General features: G+C 45.2%; 1 protein-coding gene across 5 annotated transcripts in view; it reads right to left on the bottom strand.

The window, feature by feature from the left end:
• The window catches only part of rtkna (rhotekin a), a 74018-nt gene that overhangs the window by 11306 nt on the left and 46614 nt on the right, over positions 1 to 16098 (bottom strand). The window contains exon 1 of one of the 5 annotated variants that reach the window (XM_056418482.1): positions 4583 to 4665. The exons of the other annotated variants lie outside the window; for them this stretch is intronic. The gene's annotated coding sequence lies outside the window, so the exon portion shown is untranslated. Of the gene's footprint in view, positions 1 to 4582; positions 4666 to 16098 lie in introns of those variants that run through there. 5 annotated transcript variants of the gene reach the window in all.

Below are 16098 nucleotides of genomic sequence, written 5' to 3'. Positions count from 1 at the left end.
AACAATAGACACATACTCCAACACGTGAGCCACTAAAGGTTCCTCCATCATGACCGTCCGCTCTGCCTCTTGTGATGCGGTCCAGAGTTTAATCCCTGAGCCCCTCTCCACTTTGTTTTAGTACTGCTGACACTGTATGCACCAACTTCAAACAATAGTCAGTGAGGGGAAGAACTGCATGAGGGCCGAGAGCACCAAGAGATCCAAGAATCAAACAGAGTCCTCCTCCTCCTCCTCCTCCTCCTCCTCCTCCTCCTCCTCCTCCTCCTCCTCCTCCTCCTCCTCCAGAGGGAGAGGAATGAATGCAATTTAGACCCAAAAGTCCACATTTGGATGCCATGCGCTCCAACATTAGGTTTCTGATTAACCACAGTCTTGTAAAAAAACGAATTTGTTTCCTTTGGATACGACCACACTTAAAGCTACACTAAGTGCATCACACAGATCCAACTATTGGGTCTGTAAACCAAACCGCCAAAACATTGACGCTCTGCAAGTCATCGTCCAGCACGCATTACAGTATCACCGAGTTAAGAATGATGAAACAGAGCGAGCGCCTGACTGAGTGCACCTGATGCAGATAACGGTCAGTCTGGAGGTGTGAACAATCTACGCTGGCTGTTGAGCACAATGTCGCCGGCCATTAAATAAACACTTTCACGGACTGAAAAGCAATTACAGAACTCTTGGCTGTGAAACACAGGAGACCAAATTACAGCAATGGTATAAACGAGTAGCACTCGGCGACTGGATGTCTGCGAGGTACACGTGGATACTTTAAGAAGGGGGAGAAAGGGGAGAAAGGCCGGCTCGGGCTGCATCGAAATGTCCTCGTCAATGGTGGCACCACGCGCCGCTCAGCCAGAGGCTGGCCAGCCAACTTGGACAAAGCCGTCACCGCAGTCCAGTTCCATGTAGCGGGCCTTGGAGTGACCTGAGGGGGTCCTGCATTTAGAAATTAACAGGCTTCTCCTTAAGGGGGATCTCAGAATAGAACACTGACCTAGATCCACCTCTAATCCACGCGTCTGGTTTTGTGTCGGGCTGACAGAAGTAAGAGATAGTAAGGGATCTCTTTATAATCGTTCACAAATGCTCACAGGCACACATACATATAAGCTTGCACACACACACACACTAGGCCACAGCGAGTCCCTCACACAGTGTCTTTAGAGTGGCAGGTGTGAGACCAGTGGGCATCGACAGAGAGGCCGCCTGCCTCTGATTGTGGCAGTGTGGACAGCAGCCAGATAGAGGGTGGAGGAAGGGTGGATGGGCGACGGGGATGCAGTGCCTGTTGGGCTCAGAGGGGAGGTGGTGCCGTCAAAGGAAACAGTGGGGCTGGAGGGGATTAAGAAAAAAAAGAAAAGAGGAGATACGAGTTGACAGGGCGAAAGGTCTGCGAGTGTACGAGGCAGTTGGGAGTAAAAAAAAGAGATGAGAAAGAGAAGCATGAGTGAAAGAAAAGAAAGAGAAAGCGCCGTTAGGAGATGAGGGAGGAGGGAGAGATGCCGAGGAGCTGCTAGATTTACAAGAGAAGACAACACTGATGGGAAAACACAACTTTGGCCAGAGGGAGGTGGTAATCAAGAAATGAAGAGACAGATTTGGCAGCAGAAGGAGAGGTAGTGGGTTCTGTGTGAGGAAATCCGTTGCTGGGGTAACGAACCATGAAGCCTGTGAAGGAGCAGACTTTGAAATAATTAGGAAAGTGAAATAAAAGGAAGATTTGACAGTTACACTAATGGTGAGAGACAGAACACTTTTTAATTATGGAATAATTTAGACTAACTGCTACTTCTCACTATTATTGTTCTTTTTAGCTCATTCATAAACATGGTAGAGTGGGTTGGCGGTTCATCACAGAGCGGGTGGATCCCTGTCCCCGTGTTGAAGTGTCCTTGAGCAAGGCAACACGCGTGTGCATCAAACAAGTTGCTGTCGAGGGATTGAACAGCGGGAACAATGTGGGAGTAAAAATGAGTATTTTTGAGATAATGTTAAAAAAATAAATTAAAAAAAGAGAATAGAAACGCGGGAACAATATGGAAATAAAAATTAGTATTTTTTAGATAATGTTAAAAAAATAAATTAAAAAAGAGAATAGAAACACAGGAACAATATGGAAATACAAATTAGTATTTTTTAGATAATGTTACAAAAATAAATTAAAAAAGAGAATAGAAAAGTGGGAACAATATGGTAATAAATTAGTATTTTTTAGATAATGTTAAAAAAATTAATTAAAAAAGAGAATAGAAAAGCGGGAACAATATGTTAATAATTATTAGTATTTTCTTCAAACAATATATTTATAAAGTGTCACTGTATGCACACAGATTAATGCATGAGGCCAATGTAAGGTGTCAGCAGATGGTCACTTCCTCCATCACCTGTCTGTGTGTTGATCCTCACTAGTGTGGCTGTGGGTGTGATCTCAGAGACACTAACACACACACACCTACACAAACACGCTGGTTTGGGGACTTGACGCCGCTGCAGATGGTTACGTAATGGCTTGTTTACGATGTGTTGCAACACACGAGTAGGCTTTTCTGGTAAAGTCACTGACCTTTGACCTCTGACATCAGACCCTGAGCAGACCAGACGGCTGCTGCTACAGCCTGGGGTTGTCCACGGGGTTAGATTTAACAATTCAGTTGCTCTGTACAGGAGAACCGCATTCATTCAAATGTCCTGAGCAAGTGGAGGATTTAGGGTTATTACTAAATTGTTTTTGTGTTTCCAATACTCATGTTTATTTGTAAAATGTGGCAACTTATTTTAGAGCTGAACAAAAAAGCATATTTCTTGCCATTTAGCTTCACTCTACCGATGTCTGTTAGTCACTGGACTGAAACATCTCAACAACTATTAGATGGATTACAAACACATTTAGAGACATTTCTGTTCCACGTGAATTGTCATCATCAAGTAACATGTATGACATTCCCATCAGCCTCAGCTGCTGTACTGTGAATTAGCAAATGTGAGTATAAATAAACCCATTTTTATAGAACAGCTTTTAAGTGATCGCGTCCTTTTATGCAGAACTTTAGTTCCCCTAATTTAGTTTGTCTGTTTTTATTTATTTATTGTAATATATATATTTAAATGTTATGTGTTTCTTACTATTCTATTTGTTTTGCCTCGACTCTCTGTAGAGCACTTTGTAAACTTTGTTTTTAAAAGGTGCTATACGAATAAAGTTATTATCATTACGTGTCAATATGTTATCATTGTGAGCATTATGGCCGGCTGGCATTAGCATTTAAGAGAAAAGTCCAGTCTTAGATTATACAAATCTAGTTTTAGATTATAACAGTGCAGTCTTGGATTATACCAGTCCAGTTTTAGATTATACAAATCCAGTTTTAGATTATACCAGTGCAGTCTTAGATTATACCAGTGCAGTCTTAGATTATACCAGTACAGTTTTAGATTATACCAGTGCAGTCTTAGATTATACCAGTGCAGTCTTAGATTATACCAGTCCAATCTTAGATTATACCAGTCCAATCTTAGATTATACCAGTCCAGTCTTAGATTATACCAGTGCAGTCTTAGATTATACCAGTGCAGTCTTAGATTATACCAGTGCAGTCTTAGATTATACCAGTACAGTCTTAGATTATACCAGTCCAGTCTTAGATTATACCAGTCCAATCTTAGATTATACCAGTCCAGTCTTAGATTATACAAATCTAGTCTTAGATTATACGAGTCCAGTCCAATATTATACCAGTCCAGTCTTGGAGTACACCAGTGCAGTCTTAGATTATACCAGTGCAGTCTTAGATTATACTAGTGCAGTTTTAGATTATACCAGTGCAGTCTTAGATTATACCAGTACAGTCTTAGATTATACCAGTGCAGTCTTAGATTATACCAGTGCAGTCTTAGATTATACCAGTGCAGTCTTAGATTATACCAGTGCAGTCTTAGATTATAGCAGTCCAGATTTAGATTATACCAGTCCAGTCTTAGATTATATCAATCCAGTCTTAGATTAGATCAGTCTTGGGTTTACTGGAGCGAGCATGTGCACAGCAGCACGTGTCCTTCTGAGACCGGTGCACATGCACAACAGGCATCCATGTAGATAAGAGTAAAGAAAATAGTCTTTTGTCATTTGCATGGAGTCTGCGTCCTCCAGCTAAAGGCCGACACGAGACGGCCACGTGTTCCTGTGACTGAAGTGTTTTTCTTTTTCTAACAGATAACACAGCTGACCGCTTGTTGGACAGACGGAGAGAAAGAGGTCGAGAGAAAAAAGAGACTAGCAAGAGGACAACAGTTGAGAACAACAACATCAGGACTTAAACACTCAGATACCGAGGCGACACACACACACACAAACGCACACACACACACACACACACACACACACACACACACACACACACACACACACACACACACACACACACACACACACACACACACACACACACACACACACACACACACACACACACACACACACACACAAACGCACACACACACGCCCTCGTTCTTTCACATACACAAACATAACCAGGAAAGTGAAATCCCTGACCACTCCCATACAGACTTCACTGACCAAACTGCTGGCTTTCAATTAGCCGGCCACAGCTATGTGCCTCGCCTTCCTCTCCACCCTCCTCCGCGACTTTCCCTCATGCTCCCCCTCCGGCCCCCAGAGCGGGTTGCAGAGGGACAGAGGGCGAGAAAGAGTCGGAGATTAATGAAGGGAGGAAAATAAATCAATGGCAAATTAGCTGAGCGAGAGCCGGCGTACGAGGGAATACAAGTAGAATGGAAAGAACAACGATGTGGATAGAATGTGAGTGAATTGGAGAACTGGCATAAAGAGTGAACCGTCTGGGGTGTAGCGCCAATGTGACGTTCAGTCACATACAACACGTCACCGTCATACCCACGACCAGACATAACAGCCCACATTAACCGCAGCATGTACACACACGTGCACAATGAAACACGTGAAGATCAGGAGACAACAATCCCCAAACCACTCCAACAATGATCCAACTCTCCCAGCAGGGTCGCAGCCTCCAGCCGCTGCTGGGAGGCCTGGGCACCAGTGAAGGGAACCAGTTTGGTACTGCTCAGACAGAGGGAAGGGAAACAGTCACTGGGTGGGGTGTTTGGACTCGCCTTTTACGACAGTAAGGCTGCAGAGCCGTGCATACGTCTGTTCAATGCCAGGTCTCACACACACACATTCATATGACAACACGTATCTGTACCCAGGTCCAGGAGCCAACATGCTGATGTCATTATGAGGCGATCGCTATCCCAGAGGATCAGGCTGCAGAATCAGGGACTTCTTTTAAATCACTTCTTAAAACACTTTTTTATAGAGCAGCTTTTAAGTGATCTCGTCCTTTCATGCAGAATTTTAGTTCCCTTAATTTAGTTTGTCTGTTTTTTAAAAATTTTAATATATATTTTTAAATGTTATATTTGTTTCTTACTATTCCATTTTTTTGCCTTGACTCTCTGAAGAGCACTTTGTAAACATTGTTTTTAAAGGTTCTATATAAATAGATATTATTATAATAGACATTTAACTCGCTCTTATAGCTGGAACACTGAAATCTCCCTCCTTCAGACGGCTTATGCATTCAATTATTTGCCGACAATATGGACGATTTCCGCGCTGCCTGAATGGAAAACTAGACATGCGCTCGTCCACATGCGCTCGTCTGTGCGTCCACATGACTCTGCAGCCAGCTGTTCTCACACAAAGCCGATGTGTTTCCGATGCAGCTGGTTCTGAGCACTCGGGGCGGACTCGGAGCAGAACGTGCCAATGAGAGAAATAAAACGCGTGCTTCGTGTCCTGAGTCATGTTTCATGTACATAAACTAAAAACACATCTTTTCCAACTATCTGGATTAAAACACAGATTAGCACTTCAGTGGCACTTAAATAGCTCTTATTATGGTACTTTTGTAGTTCGACTATGTTGAGGAAATGTTACTTTCTGTATTCTTGTTGTTCTTAGTTTGTTCTCTTGGTTGATGCACTTATTGTAAGTCGCTTTGGATAAAAGCGTCTGCTAAATGACATGTAATGGAATATTTCATTATTTGGCTGCTCTCCCTAAAGAGCGCAACAGAGAAGTACATTTAGAGCTATAAAACAAATTGTTTAGAGCTACAAGAGAGCAAAGGAAGCTTAGAGTCTGCCAAGCGCTGATCACGCCAGCAATTTATATGCCCATTACAGCATGATGGCCCTTAGACGGCTGTGCACACTCAGCCCGATGCACTGCGCCCGCATTAGTATCCAGGAGCAGTGGGAGCTGGGAGGAGCTGAGGGCAGGCAAAGAAAACGTCAGAATAATTTGAAGGCAATGTAAAGATAACGGGAAGTGTGTGAGCACCTGTGAGTTAGTATATACATTTACGATATGACTGTGGTCTCTCAGTGTATACCTAAAGGGCCTGGAGAGCAGAGTTATGAAACGCTGCTTACAGGTTTCAGAGCAGACTCATAAATAAGTAGTTTATTATGAGTAACAACAGCACAACAACACCACGAGCAGCAGGAGCCCCTCCTGTTGCTCTTCCAGCTCACCTCCAAGAAGACCAGCGGGGGGGAATCTGCATTCAAAACACAGTAATGCTATGTTCAGATCCAATGAACTGGATTATAAATCTTCTCTGGATCCTTGAACTTTAGAATATGTTTTGTTGCGTTTAGTTTAGATTCAACTCGACATGTCAAACGGAGCAAAAAAGGATCGGGAAAACCATCAGTGTACCGTCGTATTTTACAGCAGTTTTTACATCAGTTTGCATGTTTCACAGCTTTAAAGTGGAGAATGCACAATCCCCTACTTCTAATAAAAAAACAGTAATGGAGAAACCCTAACGAGACTAATTGGCAAACCAGACTGTCTGAGGACTGCAAGAGGCAGTTAATGAATTAGGAAACACACACACACACACACACACCCGTGAACTTTACTGGCAGTCAGCCACTGACTGTTATACAAGCTGATGCTGGACCAATAACTGATCAGCCAGCTTTTCCTCTCAGACAGAGGTCCAGAGAAAGGAGAGAAGAGTTCAGGAGAGGATCGGTTATGAAGCCGGTCATTCTACGCCTCAAAGACTGATCTCTCTCAACCAGAGCATTCTGCCAGTGCATTCCGAAGTGTGGAGACGAGGTGAAGAAGGGGATGTAATCACATTAAAAGATACACATGACACAAAAATGCACGAGCTGTAACACCATGTGAAATATTTCACATGTGGTTGCAGCCAGTTCTGTCTCTCACGCATCACACCGCCGTTTGAAGAGGGGCGTTAGTCTGTGAACGAGTCGGCCGTGTCTCTTCTCGCTGTGAGGGACGGGGTGGAGCGCATCACTTTCTCTTTAAAAAAATTAACTCAACGGATTCTTCCAAGAACGTCTGCAGGTGTCATGGCGACTGACAGCTCTCCGTACGAGAGCCGCTACCTCACACCTCGGGGGAGAGGAGAGGAGAGGGTAGAAGTCAGACCAGACCTGGCCGACAGCATCACATGACCGGTTGAGTATATTCTGCTTATATATTAACCATAACGTGCGAGTGAGAAGACGGCTGGAGAGACTGCACCGAGGCAAAGCTGCAGGAGTTGACGGCATCGGCCCCAGGGTCCTAAAGACCTGCGCTATCCAGCACCTCCACAACCTGAGCCGGGAGGAAGTCCCGGTGCTGTGGAAGACGTCAGGCCTGGTCTCCGTCCTGAAGAAGACAAGTCCATATGACCTCTACAACTACTGACCAGAGGGACGGACAACCGGCTAAAAGGAAGGGACAAAGGGAGGGTCGAGAGGGCAAGAGGTCACGGCGCCACATAGAAAGTAGCATCCCTGCTGGGTCCTGCACCATGAAGCTCCTGTTCATCCTCAGTGGGGTGAGGGGATGGGGGGGGGGGGGTAGTTATCTCACTACCACAAGCCCATCCTACTGTAACACTAGCAACACCTTTGTAAAGCTCTGATGGGTTGTCCCAGCCCCTCCCCCCCTGCTGATGAACCGTTTCAACAGACTCACAGCATGTCGGTTGTCTCAGTAATCTGAGGCTTTTCCAGGATCAGGAGATCGGGGCTAATTGGCCGAGCCGGCCTCACGGGCATTAGAGCCGGCCACACGCCCCCCCGTATTGTCCGTTACCTCGGCTCTCTTTGCCACACGTGGAGAGGTGCAAAGCGCCCGAGGATAAGACCTCATTAATGCGGAGAACTCGGAGAGTGCATTGTTCTCCCCAGTCGCCTCCTTCTATTCACATTCCAGAGAGCACTTCAGCCTTTGCAGATTTCAAAACAACGGCCTTGCAGTGGGCCAAATAAAGCTTTTACCAAAATCCAACATGTGTTTGTGATAAAAGATTCAGCTGCTGACCATATGATTTGGTTTTAGCCTGCCGGCATTTAACTTCAGAGGAGCACAATGTAAGAGTGCTGTTGTTGTTTGGGATGGCATTTAAGTTTGGACTTCTAATAACCTATTCAGAACTATTTTCACTTGAATTGAAAACGTGTCATATTTTCCATATGGCTTGTGCCAATATTTCTGACAGCATCACTAACAATGTATTATTTATTTATTTATATATATATAAAAAACACATAAATATATAACATATATATATATTTATATATACACACATACACTCAATGTATCCTGTGTGTCTCCAATCCTCTAATTAGCTTCTCATCACAATTCAATTATGTGTCTTACAACTTGTGCTTTATGGAGGTAAAAGCAATCAGACGAAGTTGTTTACAGCTTCTATTGTCTTAATCAATACTGGGATATTGCAATCCATGTAAACATAGCAATGTTCTCGGTTTGTCTGCCTTATAGTCGGCGGGCTCTCTGGACCCTAGAGCTCTGTGGAAGCTGTTTTTATTACTCTATTATTCATCACTGGAGCCATATTTAGACTCTATGGCAACATGTGTGTATATATATATATATATATGATCACATGTGCTGCTCCCACGTGAGAGCTGTTGGAGGGGAGGGAGGCCTTTGTACATTATGGCGGTGTACAAGACAGAAAGGCGAGGGCAGCCGATCCTCCACGTGTAACATACATGTGTCTGTTCATGCGTGTGCTTTAATACGATCGGCCAGAGTGAGAATATGGTTCATTATAATATTCATGAAGCTGCAGGGACTTCTGAGCTGAGTTAAAGCCACGGCGGATATGACTGAGCTGACCTTCAGCCCTCTGCCCTCAGAACAAAACCACCAATGAAAGGACCGATGAGGCACGGCTGGAAGGTGCTCATGGGAGCGGGGGATGCTCGCTCTCGCGCTGACGACAGTCACTTCTTTTTAAAAATGTTTTTAATAAACTTTATTGATAATGCACAGTGTGATATACAGTGATCAAATAACAAGTATTTTCATTTTTTGTGTGCATGTTTCAGATTACAATTGTAAAGAGGAAAAATAAAATTAAAATAACAAAGGCAAGACAGAATAAAATATTGTTATAATAAGGAGTAATGAAACACCTACAGACCCACCCACAGACCCACCCCACCACAAACCCACCCACAGACTGACCCACCCACAGACTGACCCACCCACAGACCCACCCCACCACAGACCCACTCACCCACAGACCGACCTACAGACCCACTCACAGACCCACCCCACCACACCACAGACCCACCCACAGACTGACCCACAGACCCACCCCACATATTCTTTCAGTTTGCGTAGTACACCATTTTAAAACTAAAGTTAAGTATTTAGGTTTAGTTACAGTCAGTCAGACAGATAAGGCAGTCACTTCTTTCAAATTTGTGATTCTGAAATAGAGGCATCACTCCCCTTGTTTGGTCAGAAACTAAATGTACGGTCTCCAGAGAAGATAAAGATCTAACATGGACTTTAACTGGATATGAAATGTAAGACAGCACACTACTCTGCTGTGAAGGACAGCTCTACAGTCTTGTGTTATGCCATTTATTAATGGCTGCCATGAATTAAGACCTGAGGAATATTTCTATCGCAGAGCTTTGATGAATGATGTATTCATGTCATGGAACACGTGTAAGGTGAGATCTACTCAGTGCCGGAATCTGTCACTTCTGGCCCTTCAGCACTTACAGCCTGATCTGGTTACTAATGGTTCACATTAACCCTGAGAGTTCCCCTATGTGTGTGTGTGTGTCTGTATATATGCTGTGTGTGACAGTTCTGTGAGAGGCAATGAGAAAAGGAGTTTGTGAAAACTAGGAGCAAGGGCAAGTGAGATTGAGAGGTGAAAACAGAGGGAATATAATTAATTGCGTAAAGTGTGTGCAGTGCATGGTTATTATCTTCCTCCAGAACAGATTGGGGAGCCAGATTTACAAAACACACTTTTTATATTCACGCCAACACTTCTCTACACTGCAGGAACAGGAGGCCTGTAGGCCAGGACAGTGGGAGGGGCCTCACAACAGCTCCCATCTGCTGACGCGTAGATGCACAGAAGCAGGCCGACATGAATAGAGCGAGTCTGTGTCTCACATGGTCTTGAACTACATTTCATATATATTGAAGCGTTCTTTAATCCAGGGTAAATTGATAAAGTGGATCAATAAAAGCCTTTCATTAAACTTATTGGACATTAATTTTAGCAGTCGGGCAGGAATATTGATGGAAGTTGATCCATAAACTCAACAGTGAATAAAAGCTGCAATGCAATGTCATTTTCTTTTTACGGTAGATTATATTGATCCTTTAAATGATGCTCTAGTGAACCTGGGTTTATAAGGGGGCGGTTCCCTGTGCCGTGTAGATTTAGATGCGATTTTAAATAGCGGTTCAGTCCAGAAATAAGAATATTAGGGCCAAATAATGATTATAAGTATTATTGTCTTTGACAATTAAGTGTTTTAATAGTTGCACCATACAAAATGCAGAGCTCATCTATCATGTCCACCCAGTACTCAACATGGAGATGGCTGAGGAGGCGGCTCACAGCCATACAGCCATTGTAATGGGACCAGAGCTAACAGAGCTAACGGAGCTAACAGAACTATCAGAGCTAACAGAACTAACGGAACTAACGGAGCTATCAGAGCTAACAGAGCTATCAGAGCTAACAGATCTATCAGAGCTAACAGATCTATCAGAGCTAACAGATCTATCAGAGCTATCAAAGCTATCAGAGCTAACAGAGCTAACAGATCTAACAGAGCTAATAGATCTATCAGAGCTAACAGAGCTAACAGATCTATCACAGCTAACAGAGCTAACAGATCTATCAGAGCTAACAGAGCTAATAGAGCTATCAGAGCTAATAGATCTATCAGAGCTAACAGAGCTATCAGAGCTAACAGATCTATCAGAGCTAACAGATCTAACAGAGCTAACAGAGCTATCAGAGCTAACAGAGCTAACAGATCTATCAGAGCTAACTGAGCCAACAGTGTGCAGTTAGTGGGGAAACTAACAGGCGACACAAATCTACTGCGATGCCTCCAGCCAGGACGCTGTTTTTAGCTTCAAAACGGCCATTATGAGCTCACATGCACTAAAAACAGCTACATCAACAAAGCACAGAGAAGTTAAAATAGTCTCACACACACACACACTTCATTGTAAACAGCAGCAGACCATTCAGTCAAGCTTTGGCCGCACCCTTTCACATTCTCTTGCGAAGAAAAACCAAGAGCTATTTTGTGTTCTGTCAAGTGTATCGCTTCACGTACAATCCTTAGTCTGCAGCATCTAACCCGACCCACAGTGAAATATCGCCTGAGCATCATGATGTGTGCACCAAGTGTGTGTGTGTGTGTGTGTGTTTGTTTGTGTGAGAAGGAGCGCAAAGCCCTGTTTTTGATAATATTATTATCGATTGTGCACGGCCATGCCAGCATTTAATCAGAGGGCCACTGGAGCAGCCAGAGGGTTGCCTCGTGGATTATCCATTATATCAGATTTCCACAGATGTAGTAAATGAGCATTTGTCTGTGAACATTGAGGCTTTGCACATATCTCTCAACACAAGAGCAAAACTAACATGACAGTCATGTATTGGCAGTGACAATGCATTGTACAATGAAGGGAAACTCTCTCTCACACACACAGGTATCGGATATTACAGCCTGTCAAACAGCGCAGTATAAATGACAGCTCAGCATCTACTTCCTCGGACAGACACGACAGATCGACGTTAACTGGGATTGTGATCCGCTGCCAGCAGCTCTTCATTAGCTGCTTGTCTATCCGTCAGTGGGCCTGAGCGCTCCCCTCCGTGACCACCAATCCCTTCCCGATCTCCCTCTGCATCGTCTGTCAGTCTGTCTGTGACTTCTCTCCCACTGCATCAGCATCATGAGGCCACACCATCAATCTGCTGCCTCATGAATATACATGTTGTCCTATGATGACACTGATACGTCCTGCATTAATCTGGCCTCTCTCCTCACGCTCTCTCTGTCTTTGCCTTTATTTTCTTCCCGTTTTGAGGCATTCAGGCCAGGACAAACCCATCGAGAAGTCCTCCACTCTGCCTGCAACAACACAGGACAGCACTTTACAGAGAGAGCTCTGCCATGGCACGTTGAGCTGGCCTTGTATAGTGTTTACTTGAGTCGTGAAGGTGGAAACTGAAAGCAGGAGAGGAGGACCAAAGCTGGCAAGAGATCATATATGAGAAGTAAGAAGCACCCAGAGAGAAGTAGATTGTGTATGAAAAAGGGAGAGTTAAAGATCTATAATTGGGTGAGCGGAGAGGCGATATTGTGGCGGAGGAAGGTGCAAGTGGCTCATTTTTCACACTCATCCAAAAAGAACTGGCTCAAGGACACACACAAACCATAAAGTCCAATGCACCTCGGTGTCTTGGTGCGCGATTCTTGCACCTTCCGCCAAAGAAAGTTCCTCGTTTGTTTGTGAAAACATTCTTTGGCAATAAACCTGTTTCTGATTTCTGATGTCCACAGCTGCCGTCATTCCATTCAGTACATAGGCTGAAGAAGTCCAACCGATCTCAGTTCTCCCATGGACAATATGAGCAGAGAACACAGAATAACCTCGACTGCAGCACAGAGCAGGGAGGCAGCGAGAGAAAACACACGTGACTGCAGAGGTGAGGCAAGGGAGGAAAGAGAAGGAGGGGAGACGGACACATACTAGCAGAGGAGACACGAGAGATAGCCATCGAGATGAGGAGGGAGACAGAAAGCTGTGTGGACAGACAGAAAGCTTCTCTGCAGTAAGTGGTTATTGATTGTTCGACACGGGCCGAAGGATTCTACAGCGAGGGAACTGACAGAGGATGCTGACTTTTCTCCCCCGCTGTATAACTGCAAAGGCCATGAAAAGCATCAGCAGAAAAAAAGGAAAAAAAAGTCTGTTTAACTGCAGCGTGTGATGAATGCAGCCAACATTACATAAAGATGCACCAGAAAGACCGTGTATTGAGGATGCCGTCACACAGAGGGTGAGCTCTGGCACATGAGGAACCTTTTCACAACTGATCAGAGATTGCTGTGGCAGAAACAGTCGTAGGGACAAAACGAACAAACATCACACACTTTGAGTTCTCTATGCACCACACATACGCACACTGAGACAGACACACACACGCTGAGATACAGACACACACAGGAGGCTGTATTCCAGGGGAGGGAAAGATCACGTCTGTCTGGCTTGTTCAATCTCTGACTGATGTTGATTCAGTTCAGTTCACAGCCCTCCCTGAGACTCACATCCAAACTCTCTCTCTCTCTCCACCCCCCCCCCCTCTCTTTCACATAAGGAAGCAGCCTGTCATCCAGTAACAGAGGCCTCAACAACAATCCCCTCAGTCCTCTCTCTGTGACGACTGACCAAGTTGGTGAGAAGACAGCTGGAGAAACTAGAAACCAAACTGAGCTGCCAGTCACACACACACTCAGGACATCTGGCGACAGCTCAGCTGTCTGGTGTCCTGCAGCGCCTCTTCAACCTCAGCCTGAGGCTGGGGAAGTCAGTGCTGTGGAAGACGTCGTGCCTGGTCCCTGTCCCAAAGAAGTCAGCACCATCTGGCCTCAACGACTACCGACCGGTCGCCTCACCTCCCATGTGATGAAGGTGCTGGAGAGGCTGGTCTTGGCCCACCTCCGCCGCAGGTGAAATCATCGTTGGACCCTCTGCAATTTGCTTACCAGCCTCATGTGGGAGTGGACGGCGCCATCATCTACCTGCTGCAACGAGCTCAGTCGCACCTGGATGGAACCGTGTCTCTGTGAGAGTCACTTTCTTTGACTTCTCCAGTGCATTTAACACCATCCAGCCGCTGCTGCTGAGTGAGAAGCTGCGGTGGCGGTGTGGACGCGTCCACCATCTCCTGGATCACTGACTACCTCACAGGCAGACCACAGTTTGTCAGAATGGGCCGTGTGCTGTCTGGAACGGTGGTCAGTGATGTTGGAGCCCCACAGGAACTGTTCTGTCTCCTTCCTCTTCACCCTGTACACCAGTGACTTCCAGTACAACACGGAGTCATGCCATCTGCAGAAGTACTCTGATGATTCTGCAGTGGTCGGGTGTATTAGGGATGGACGGGAGGAGGAGTACAGGGCAGTGGTGAGTGACTTTGTAAAGTGGGCCGATGAGAACCACCTGCGGCTGAACGTGGCCAAGACCAGAGAGATGGTGGTGGACTTCAGGAGGAAGGCGACAGCTCCTACACCTCTGAGTGTCCTGGGAGTGGACGTGGACATGGTGGAGGAGTACAAGTACCTGGGCGTCTCCATCGACAGCCGACTGAACTGGAAGGCCAACATCAACGCTGTGTACAAGAAGGGGATGAGTCGACTCTTTTTCCTGAGAAAGCTTGATCCTTCAACGTGTGCAGCAAGATGTTGGAGTTGTTCTACCAGTCGGCTGTGGCCAGTGCGCTGCACTGTGCCATCGTCTGCTGGGGAGCAGCATCGAGCCGGTGACACCAGCCGTCTTAACAAACTGGTTAGGAAGGCTGGCTCCATCATCGGCTGCCAGCTGGAGCACCTGGAACAGGTGGTGGAGGAGGACGTTGAAGAAACTGGTGTCCATATTGGACAACCCGGACCACCCTCTCCACCACCTCCTACAGGGGCAGAGGAGTTCTTTCTCCAGACGTCTCCTCACGCTCCGCTGCCACAAGGAGATACAGGAGAACATTCCTGCCGACGGCTATGAGGCTCTACAACAGTTCACCTCTTGCCAGATCACCCTAACCCTTCTTATATTTTGTGTTTTGGTTTTTTTATTCTTGTGTGTTGCTGCTACTGACTCGACAAATTTCCCCTTGGGGATTAATAAAGTATATATCTATCTATCTATCTATCTATCTAGGTGACCTTTTAAATCAACTCAATGAGACTCACATCCAAACTCTCTCTCTCTCCCCCCCTCTCTTTCACATAAGGAAGCAGCCTGTCATTAAGTAACAGAAAGGCCATCAACAGACAGAGATGCAGTCAGTTGTTTGGTTAATCTATACATGGAGAGTTTCAGTGATACACAAGTTGATTATAGGAAGTGGGCTGTCAGATAAATGTGCTTAAATTAAGAAACCAAACTGACTGCCAGTCACACACACACTCAGGACATCTGGCGACAGCTCAGGTTTATGAGGACAGCATTTCTTTGGTAGCTGTCCTTTGTTTTCAGCCGTTTGGTGTACACGTGTTCAACTGAGAGCCTGCTAAAAGCATGCAAACTGCTTCTTGAAATAGGAATATGAAAACAAGACGAGCCTCTGCAACTTGGAATTACTTTTTCGTGAAAACCATGGTATGTTATTCTATTATTGATGGGGGTGAACAAATTAAAATAAAATAAAAGTATAATATTCTAACATACAAAAGGTATTTTCTGCTCCAGCTATGCGTGTGCTGCTTGGGAACGACTTATTCACAAGAGAGGGGGAAAGGTGAAGACTGGGAGATCCAGTCATTATTGCAGTAACAGATGTCACGTGGTTCCAACTCTGAGAGGCTGGTGATATAGCACAGGGCAGTCAGACAGTGAGGGTTAATATCCCCATAAAGTAACCTCCAGTCACCCAGAAGCTTAGCCGAGAGTACAGAGGGGGATGTTTAAGGTGACAAAGGAACAAC

Source organism: Pseudoliparis swirei, chromosome 7 (genome assembly GCF_029220125.1).
Source record: "Pseudoliparis swirei isolate HS2019 ecotype Mariana Trench chromosome 7, NWPU_hadal_v1, whole genome shotgun sequence".
NCBI lineage: Eukaryota > Metazoa > Chordata > Actinopteri > Perciformes > Liparidae > Pseudoliparis > Pseudoliparis swirei.
This window is presented reverse-complemented; position numbering and strand designations above follow the sequence as displayed.